Source organism: Acromyrmex echinatior, chromosome 9, assembly GCF_024713525.1.
Source record: "Acromyrmex echinatior isolate Ae372 chromosome 9, ASM2471352v2, whole genome shotgun sequence".
NCBI classification, from domain to species: Eukaryota; Metazoa; Arthropoda; class Insecta; order Hymenoptera; family Formicidae; genus Acromyrmex; species Acromyrmex echinatior.
In genome coordinates this window covers 80,732-91,373 of record NC_141860.1, presented here as the reverse complement: position 1 = coordinate 91,373, position 10,642 = coordinate 80,732, and the positions used below count along the sequence as shown (strand labels likewise).

Here is a 10,642-nt window from a genome sequence, read left to right as displayed (position 1 = left end):
CGACGCCGCCGACCGGCAAGAAGCGTCGGTGCTCTAAATCTCCGAAGTTCCACAGACGTGACGTGTCTTCCCCGTTCGTCTCTCTTCCCGGAGGATCTCCTATTGCTTTTTAAGATGCTTTGACATAATATTTCGAAATTCTATTAGGTGTTGGAATTAATTCGTAGCGTTTTTTAATGAAAGAATGTTATTTATTTCACATAAGCATTAAAAAATACATTAATGAAAGTACTTCCCATCACTTGTAAAACGCTACGAATTAATTCCAACACCTAATATAATAATTTCTGAGATTTTCTATTCTTGCTTTAAGAATTAATTTTTGATTAAAGGAGAAACATTGTATTCTAAATAATTGTCGCGAATTTTTCGAATAAATTTTGTTACTTATGTAAAGCGGTCATATTTTTGTAATCACTATGATCTAATTAATTTAATCCTGGGAAATATTTACGAAATTTTACAAAATTAATTTAATGAAATTAAACCTACTACGTTATATCTACTTCTGTATATCGTATTTTGTAACAGAGATTCCAGGAAGAGAAAGAAAGATGAAACATGTTGAAAACGCGACGATTAAAAACAGGGACTGTTTATTGTTGCTAGTTTATACATAATATAATGAGCGACTTACAAGCCGAAGGTATCTATGTATAAATATATACACACTCATATATACATATATGTATATATTTGTTACAATACGTTATATCATTTCGAATTGCACTATAAAATATTACCAAATATTTCAAAGTGTTTTTCGAAATACATATAATTGTAATATCTATATATATATACATAAAACATTGTATAATTAGATATCATCTTGCACCTGCAAGAATGGACGAGCTTGAAGGGAAGAGTTGTAAACATAATCATAACTGGCGTAACACAATTAGATGTGTTAATAAATATAATCTACGGTATATCTCAATAATGAAATAAAATTTAACGAAACTGATTTGAAGAAGTTTCAATTTCGGTCTTTTCTGATAAGTTAGTTATTGTTTATCTATTTCTTAATTACCTATAATTTAATCTGTAAAATAATATATTGATATTTATTTTCTGTTACGTCATTTTCTATTATTTCTTACCATTATCATTTATTGTTTGTTAATATATCAATTAAGAATTCGAGAATTAATCGATTGTTTTATAAATAAAAGCCTTTGACATATATTAAGTTATATCTCAAAATATATATCCAGTGTTTTATATATACATGGCTCTGTTTGCAAGCAATTTTTTGAGCAATCGTTGCGTCATTTCGATGTTCTCGGGAGACAATTTTTGAGAGTGTCTAAAAGAATCGGCGAGACGCCGCATCGTCCTGTACATATAAAAATTGGTGAAAAGCAAAATGGAGAATGAAAAAAAAACGATTGGGCTCGACGCCAACATGATTGATCGATCCGGGCGTTGCTGTGCAATCTCATGACTCCAATAATCTCGTAGCATTACTAATCGACATTATCTTACGAACGAAATACGATGAGTGTAAAATGTTGTACAGTAGGCGAGTAGAATATTATGGAACAGTAGTAAGCGATCCTAATGAATGATACCAATCTCAGCTTGTACCAATCTGCTGTTGATACCAATCTGCTAAGTTACGTTGCGCAATGTATGACATTTAATATATATAATATATGTAAATAAAAAAATGGTTACGCATGTTCGCGAAAATCGCGTTCACATTTGCGATAATAACGTGAATGCGTCGATAAATATCCATTGAGAGAATTTAAAGTTCATGTAATAGAATACACCATAAAATATGAATTTATAGCGAGATCTATTCTTGATGAATTATCTTTTAATAAAAATTCGTTGCTGGCTATTATTTATCTGTCATGGTCTTTGAAGAAAGAAAAAGAGATAGTTGAAAGAGAAAAAGAAAAATTTAATATATTAAATTTAATTTTAGAATTCGAAATAATTAGAATATTTAATAATTACATTCTATACAAAATATAATAAATTTTTTCAAAATATTTTATGGGTTATCAAAGTTTTTATAATATAGTTTGATATATATATAACATAAATCTAAAAAAATCTTTATAGATCAAATTACAAAATTTTATTAATTTTTTAAGTTACTAGGAATCAATCGGAAGGATCTATTTATTTGTCATGAAAAATATGTATTAGGTGTTGGAATTAATTCGTAGCGTTTTACAAGTGATAGGAAGTACTTTCATTAATGTATTTTTTAATGCTCATGTGAAATAAATAACATTCTTTCATTAAAAAACGCTACGAATTAATTCCAACACCTAATATATATATATATATATATATATATATATATATATAATTTTGTAAAGTTAATATTCCTATTTAAATAATAATAAAAGAAGCATTGATTCCTCAAGTTTAAGATGTTGAACTAATATATATATTTTTCAAACGAATGAATTAATTTCAGAAATGGTAATTACGTGTCGATATGGTTGTCGACATTAACGTAATTGATCTGAAATGTTAATAATCCCCCTAAAATTCCTCAAATTTATCTTAAAAAACTGTAATAAACTTATTGCGAAAAAATATTGCCTCGGCCGGGAGTCGAACCCGGAATTTTTTCGCAATAAGTTTATTGAGTTCTCCGCAACTCTTAGTTCTCCGCAACTCCTAGTTCTCCGCAACTCTTAGTTCTCCGCAACTCTTAGTTTTCCGCCACTCTCAATTTTCCGCCGTTCTAAGTTAACGCATCGCTATTAGTGCACCGCCAAGGAGACGCTCCGCCGCTAGAAAATCGCCGAATGTGATTCGCAAGGAATATTGTCAGATAAACGCCGCATCACTTTAAAAATTTCACGTCAGCGCTCTCGCTCTGATTCGCTCTCGAATACAGATCAATTGCGTTAATGTCGACAACCATATCGACACGTAATTATCATTTCTGAAATTAATTCATTCGTTTGAAAAATATATATATTCAATATCTTGAAACTAACGTGGTTCTAATATTAACACATATAAAAAATAAGAGCATAAAAAACCACAGCACAAGTTATAGTTTGTGATATTTAATTATTATTACATTAATTAAAACATTAAACGTTTCGGCCACAATCTGGCCATCTTCAGTAATTCAATAATATTCTTAAAACGCAGAGTTACATCTAGTTGACATTAAATTCAACAGTCGAGAGTTGTAATTAAATAAATATGTTCTTTTGTATGTGAAGATGCTTCATGCAGTAATGTTACACCGTCAATTGTCATATCAAGAAAAGTGTAGAACAAGAATTTCCAGATTCTAAATAAAATTGTATATATTAAAATCTTCTAGTCGGAATATAAAGAAATAGAATCATTACCTGTTTTACAGCAAAAAAACCAAACGATGAATCTCGAATATTTCTTTTACACAGTTAGAATTTTGTCGTGACATTATGTGTTGTTATTTGTCCTATCATATATTTTACCACTATTTATATATCTGAGTCAAAATTTTTAGAAAGTTCTAGAATTGTTTATTAACAGAAAGAGATATCCTTTTTTAGAAGAGGAAAATAAACCTCAGGCAAACCTTCCGTGTCACTTTGCTTATTGATACCACTTGTTTGTCTTTTTATATGTATCATTTCCGAAATTCTTCTTTTCGCTAAAGATTGTTCTCTATCTAAAATTCTTATATTATCCCAATCTAATTCATGCATCTCATTCATACGGTGACGTGAAACCACAGAAATTTCGGAAGAAGGTTTTCTTATATCAGCCTTATGTTCTTTAATCCGAGTTTTTAATTTCCTTTTGGTTTGGCCAACACAAGACGATTCACAGTTTAAACAATTAATTTTATAAACTACTCCGCATTGGTCATCCTTAGGCAAAGAATCCTTTCTTGTCTTAATAAATGTATTCAATTTATTCATAGGTTTATAAGCTATATTAAAACCGTATATATGTGAAAGTTTTTTAAATTTTTCCGAAACTTTGCCCAAATATGCTGTGGTTTTTTATGCTCTTATTTTTTATATGTATATATATTCAACATCTTAATACTTAGACCGTAGTGGCGCTTCGGATTTAAAGTAATTTTTTAAAAACCTGAGATGTCTTGTATATATATTGCAGCAAACGCAATTTGGCGACAAAAAGGCTAACGATCTTTAAACGACTTCTTCGCTTAGCGTTATACCTTGGATTTTTATCGGCGCACTTGGATCTGTGCACCCCAAAATCAAAAGCGTCATATGTGCTCGCAAAGCGGAACGAGCCATCCTTTCGTCGCAGGGCGCGTGTAAATGTAATATAAATTAAAATTAAAGCCAGTGTTACATGTATACTCAATGTACTACCCATATCATACGACGAGCTCGTTAATTAATTAAAAAGGAAAAAAATATAATAAAAAAATACCGACAGTTCTCCGCGCGGCGAATTCCACGGTGCAAAAGAGAGAAAGAGAAAGAGAAAGACAGAGTGTGTGAAAGAGAGAGACTTCGAGAAGCGAAATCGTGAAGAGGATTTCTCGCAAAAGACAAATAATCTCATCACATCGACTGGATTTATTCTCTCCCCCCTTCCTCTCTCGATCATTATAGACTGAGATAATTTGCTTCGAGCCGGTTTCATTTTCTCAAATAAAGTATATATATACGAATGCATAAATTTTAAATGGCCGCGTTTCGCGTCCATCCATCAAAATAGATGAGAGTTTGCGATACTTTATAAATCTAGTGACATTAAAATTGTCAGCACAGTACATTTATTTTTGGTTTGGGAACTACTTGACTACATACATTTTTTGATCTGTTGATAAAATCGTATCGTTGAAACTGGATGTGATGATTCGTGTCTGTAATACATCCACAGAATAGAAGCGTACCGACTATTCTTCATACGGAGAAAAGAGAAGATTCTCTTATAGAGAATAAATTTTTCTCATTAATTATACCCGCAGAATGTCTTGTTGATTAAATATGTCTTTCTGTTAATTATTGCATTTTATTTACATGACTTTTAGCGACACGTGTCAACTTGAGTTGAAATTGATAATTTTAATAAAATATTTTATATATTGAAATTATGTGCACAATATAATGCTCTTTGTAAAGAGAAGATAAGTAAAGAGACCGGAGCTCGTTGGTATAAGAGACAAATTGGCATTCCGTTCTATTTATATATTTATAATAAAAGAAACAATAGAAAAGTTACTGTAAAATATTTTTTTTACAACATAGATACTTCTTCCTAAGTTTCATTTAAATCAAATAAGTATTACAATAGAAAAAGAAAAAATTCTGATTCAAGAGCAGGCAAGAAAATTTTTAAGCATTTCATAATTTCGTATTAATGTTCTTTAGCTTAAGAAAGCAAATCTAATAAGCGATGTATTATTAGTTAAAAGAAAAGTTTGTTAGTAAACAATACGTTATTTTGAGTAACAATGGTAATTTGTTATAATAAGACGATCATGTATGCAGGGGTGGGGTACGTTGGCTCATATCATAAGAAAAGATTAGGATAACTCGCTGTATCGCACATGTAAACATTCAACTCTGACAAATATTTAATATTTCTATTATATATCAAAAGAAGATAAAATTGAAATAATTTACACTTATTTTTCTGTAACAACATTTTGCTATTTGATCATTACAAAATAACTTTTAAAGATACAATTTTTATTAAGAAGTACGTATCTACTATCTCATTTTTATTTCTATTACTTTTCTACTACATTCTATTACATTTTTGTTAATTTAATATAGGATTTATCATACAGACAATTCATATTATGTACCAATTTATTCCACATATCGGGGCAATTAATTACAATGCAGCATGTCCACATTTCATTTATTGCAAAGAAACATACAGTGTATAGAATCATTAATGACATAAAAATATAGAAGAAGGTTCTCTCTATATAAAATATATAATATAAAATATATCATATTGATATATTTTAATCATAATAATTCATTATTAAAAAATCATTTAATCATAATAATTTATTGTTAATAATTCATTGTTAAAAAATCTAATGCCGAAATTGTGAAAACTGTGCCAACCAGGTCTTCTCTACAATTATTCTTATAACAAATATAATTTATTAGTGTGTAATTAAATTTAATTTTATTATTATTTTTTATTTTTATTCTTAATTAATACATAAATTCAGAAAAGGACTAATGAAAGTCAAACGCAGATGTAAGAGCGAATATTTAGGAGATGCAAATAATAATCAGATATGAAACATTTGACAAAATAAATAAAAATGGTTATTAATATCTGATTATCATCTTCTAAATCTTTGCTTTTTACTGACATTGGAATCATTCTCAGCGAATGCAGCAACAAAAAATTTTCCATTGAGAGCAAGTCACTTGCAAATTGCAGAGATGAAGCAATCAATACACTAAATAAATTTAAATCTATCATTATAACATCACTTAGTCAAAACTTGAAACAAATAATAAATCCAGTTATCGTCACTTGGTACATCTTGCAACATATTGTAAATGATTACTTGTGAAAGAATTTACCTAGTGAAGAAAATCCGAACTATGGATTGAAATTTTTGTGAATGATATAAATTAGTATCACATCATGATTAAAATGTATACACACCAACTTTCTGTGTTAACTTATATTAGCATGTTTTAACATTAATTTCATCGCTTTCTTATCTTTACTAAATGTTTTCTTATTATAGTAATAGAATGCAGGCTAGTAACAGAATTGTGTGTGTGTGTGTGTGTGTGTGTGTGTGTGTCTTAATGACGATAAAACTTTAATATTATATTATAAATGAAGAACAGAACTCCAAAATGCATTTTGTCAAAATTTCATTTTTTTAGTTAAATATGATATAGTGTTCAATGTTGAAAGACTCATAATAGCTAGTCTAAAATGTTCAAAAAGCATTTTTCATTGTTAATTTATATGTTGAAAAAATATAGACATTTCAAAGTGCAAATTATGATTTTTAATTTATAGAGATGAACAAAATGTATTTGTTTAAACATTTTTAGCAATTATTTAGCAATTTTATTCAATATTTTACATTTTACTGATTGGCATATTGTTATTTTTCATAAAGTGTATATTTTTCTTGTGTGTGCAGTCTCTTTCTTTCTCATTTTTTGAAAATTACAAAAGACAAAACGCAATATGAAAGTCTGGTCCTCAAATATAGATATAATGATTATCTGTTCAAATCGAAATTGTTAAATAGATGCAAATTTTGTACAAATAATTTGCTTACCTTTTATGATTACTTTTATAAAAATATATGTATACAATATACATTTTTAATTTTTATAAAAGTAATCATACTCTTTTCTAGTAAAATACATGTATATATGAGATCGTATTTAATAAATTTTGATTTTTGTCGACTTAGATAATTTTGTCAAAATGCTTTATATTGTTTTAACAATGTTATCGCAAATACAAGAATTTAACCTCTTAGGCACGATGCGCCACTATAGTGGCCTTCGCGGATGTCATCTTTCTGAACGACGTGCCACTATAGTGGCTCACTCTAGTGGCTCACTCGCTCACCGTTTGAAATTAAATGATCGTTTGAATTAAATGATCATTTTCATATGTTTTGTTTCACACTTTTTTTGCTTTCTCAATGTTTTATAACAGTGTTAACAATATACAGATAGAATATACAGTCTTTGTTTTTGATACGCCAGTGTCAGGTATGAATTGTTGTTTTTCATTTAAATAAATAAAAAACGAAGAGCAATTTGTTACAATTCAGGAACAGACTCGGAAATCGAAAATGATATAAAATGCGTGGTAGGAAGAATAAAAAACGAAGATCACGCTATTAGTGTGAAGATTGTGACGTGGATCTATGTGTCGTACTTTAAAATATATCATACTCAATTGTATTATTAATTATTAAAATAAATTGTTAAAGTTAAAGTATGTGTATCATATCTTTAAGAAAAATTATAATTTAATCATCAAAAACTTCATTCCAATATACTCGCGTAGAGAACAGTATTGTCCATCACACATTGCAGTGCTGTATCGTTTACGCGTAATTCGCGTTGAACTCTGCCGTACAGAGAAACAGCCCCGCGCAAAATTCAACCGTACCTAAGAGATTAATTAAAAATATGTGAATACAAAGATTCGAGGTAAGTCAAATAGGTATGTATACAGGGTGTCTCAGAGCACCCGTACCACCCTTTTAAAAGGTAGGGATGTGTTTGTACAAAAAAATGGTTCAGACAAAATTTGCAGGATTTTGGGAGATCTATCTGACGGTGACCTTGAATTTGACCTTGAGGTCGACCTTGGGCATAACTCATGGTCAAAGTACCGTTTTACAAATGTAAAACCTTATTCATGACATCACAAATGAAAATAGCGGAAAATTTTACGTCCGAATACGTTATCAAGCCTAGGTCAAAATTACCCTTAGAGGTCATGTGGAGGTCAAGTTACTTTTAGAGCACCCGTACCAACCTTCTAAAAGATATGGATGTGTTTGTACAAAAAATAGTTCAAACAATACTAGGTATTTACATAGTTATGATGCATCCATCTGCTGGTGAATTTGAATTCTACCTTTAGATTCATTTGTAGTCGTGTACATCGATTTTTAAAGATTCCTAATTATCAAGATCTTGAACAGTCGATGCCGCCTGTGTTTTGCTTTTCTTTCTTTGTTCGCTTAAGAGTTTTATAAACTGTCGGTTTTTTTTTTAAGTGCGTTTTATACCTAGGTAGGTAGGTACTTAGGTATTTCAATATTCGGGGATTATTATTCATTTATAGGTAGATATGTCTTACTCAAGCGAAGAAGCTGCGTTAATGTTGTCGGTTTTGAGTAGGGCTGGAAGTTTTCGCGAAGCTGAAAGAATGTGGCGAAATGAATATCCCGATCGTACACCGCATTCGCGCAATGTTTTCAGTCGTTTGCAACGGCGGATAATTCAAAAAGATATCGTCCAATCGGATTATAATAAAGGAATGCAAATTCATCGTCCGCTTCGTGCAGTACGGGCACCTGATATAATTGCTTCTGCTCTTGTAAATCCTACCGATTCTTTAAGAAGACGAGAAAGAGATAGTGGAATAAGTAGAAGCACTATCAGTAGAATTTTGCGAGAAAATTCATTTCATCCATATCGAATGTCACTTCACCAGGCCATGACATTGGACGATCATAGACAAAGACTGATATTCTGTAATTGGATTACTCAACAATTACCTACTTTCCATAGAAGTATCTTGTTTTCTGATGAGTGCACCTTCAAAAGTGACGGCGAAGTGAACACACATAATCTCGTTATTGGGCGCAAGAGAATCCACATTGGTATCGAGAAATCGATCATCAACGTATCTGGAAAGTCAATGTTTGGTGCGGAATTGTTGATACGCATATCGTCGGACCATTTTTCTTTGGAGAAAATCTAAACCATTTTCTGTATGTCAATTTACTCGAAAACGAACTCCCACGTTTACTTGAAGATATTCCACTTTAACTACGTCTAAATATGTGGTTTCAACAGGATGGATGTCCAGCCCACACGTCTGTCATTGCTCGTCAACAACTGAACCGCATATTTCGCGGCCAATGGATAGATAAATATGGTCCACATAACTGGCCACCACGATCACCGGATCTTACAATTTTGGATTTTTATTTTGTGGGGAAGAATAAAAGACCTCGTATACCGCGAACGACCTACGACTTCAGAAGACATGAAGAACAGAATTCGAGAAGCCATTCAGTCTCTAGATCCTGTCGAAATTCGTCGGGTGACGGATGATTTTCAACGAAGAATAACAGCCTTCATACATGCACGTGGAGGACACTTCGAAAATCTAGACACATGCGTACGAACAAAGGTGACGGCAAGGGGAACCACCTTAAAAAAGCACCCCGACGAGGTGTAAGTCCGACCTTGTGACCTCCACGTAGTACATCTTGGGTAACGCTGACACAGGCGGCATCGACTGTTCAAGACCTTGATAATTAGGAATCTTTAAAAATCGATTTACACGACTACAAATGAATCTAAAGGTAGAATTCAAATTCACCAGCAGATGGATGCATCATAGCTATGTAAATACCTAGTATTGTTTGAACTATTTTTTGTACAAACACATCCATATCTTTTAGAAGGTTGGTACGGGTGCTCTAAAAGTAACTTGACCTCCACATGACCTCTAAGGGTAATTTTGACCTAGGCTTGATAACATATTCGGACGTAAAATTTTCCGCTATTTTCATTTGTGATGTCATGAATAAGGGTTTACATTTGTAAAACGGTACTTTGACCTTGAGTTATGCCCAAGGTCGACCTCAAGGTCAAATTCAAGGTCACCATCAGATAGATCTCCCGAAATCCTGCAAATTTTGTCTGAACCATTTTTTTGTACAAACACATCCCTACCTTTTAAAAGGGTGGTACGAGTGCTCTGAGACCCGGTATATAGTGCAATTAATGATTAAAATTTTTGAAAGAAACTGAAAAATAGGAAATGTTAAATTTTAAACATATAATAAATTATCAAATATAAAAATAATTCTTTAAAATATTACTATTCTCGGGTTTGGATCATTTCGAGCGGTCAGTACCCGAGACACTTTTGTACCTATATATATATATATAAAATTACAATAACGCATATATTTTATTAT

The 10,642-nt window shown here is 31.1% G+C and overlaps 1 long non-coding RNA gene across 1 annotated transcript; it reads right to left on the bottom strand.

Annotated features, from left to right (window-relative positions):
• Positions 1 to 3,025: 3,025 nt before the first annotated feature.
• On the bottom strand, positions 3,026 to 8,142 carry LOC147908438 (uncharacterized). Its single transcript, XR_015546216.1, has 2 exons — positions 3,336 to 8,142; positions 3,026 to 3,274 (listed from the first exon to the last, which is right to left on the bottom strand). It is a non-coding gene; the product is annotated as an uncharacterized LOC147908438 (long non-coding RNA).
• Between the last annotated feature and the right edge of the window lie 2,500 nt (positions 8,143 to 10,642).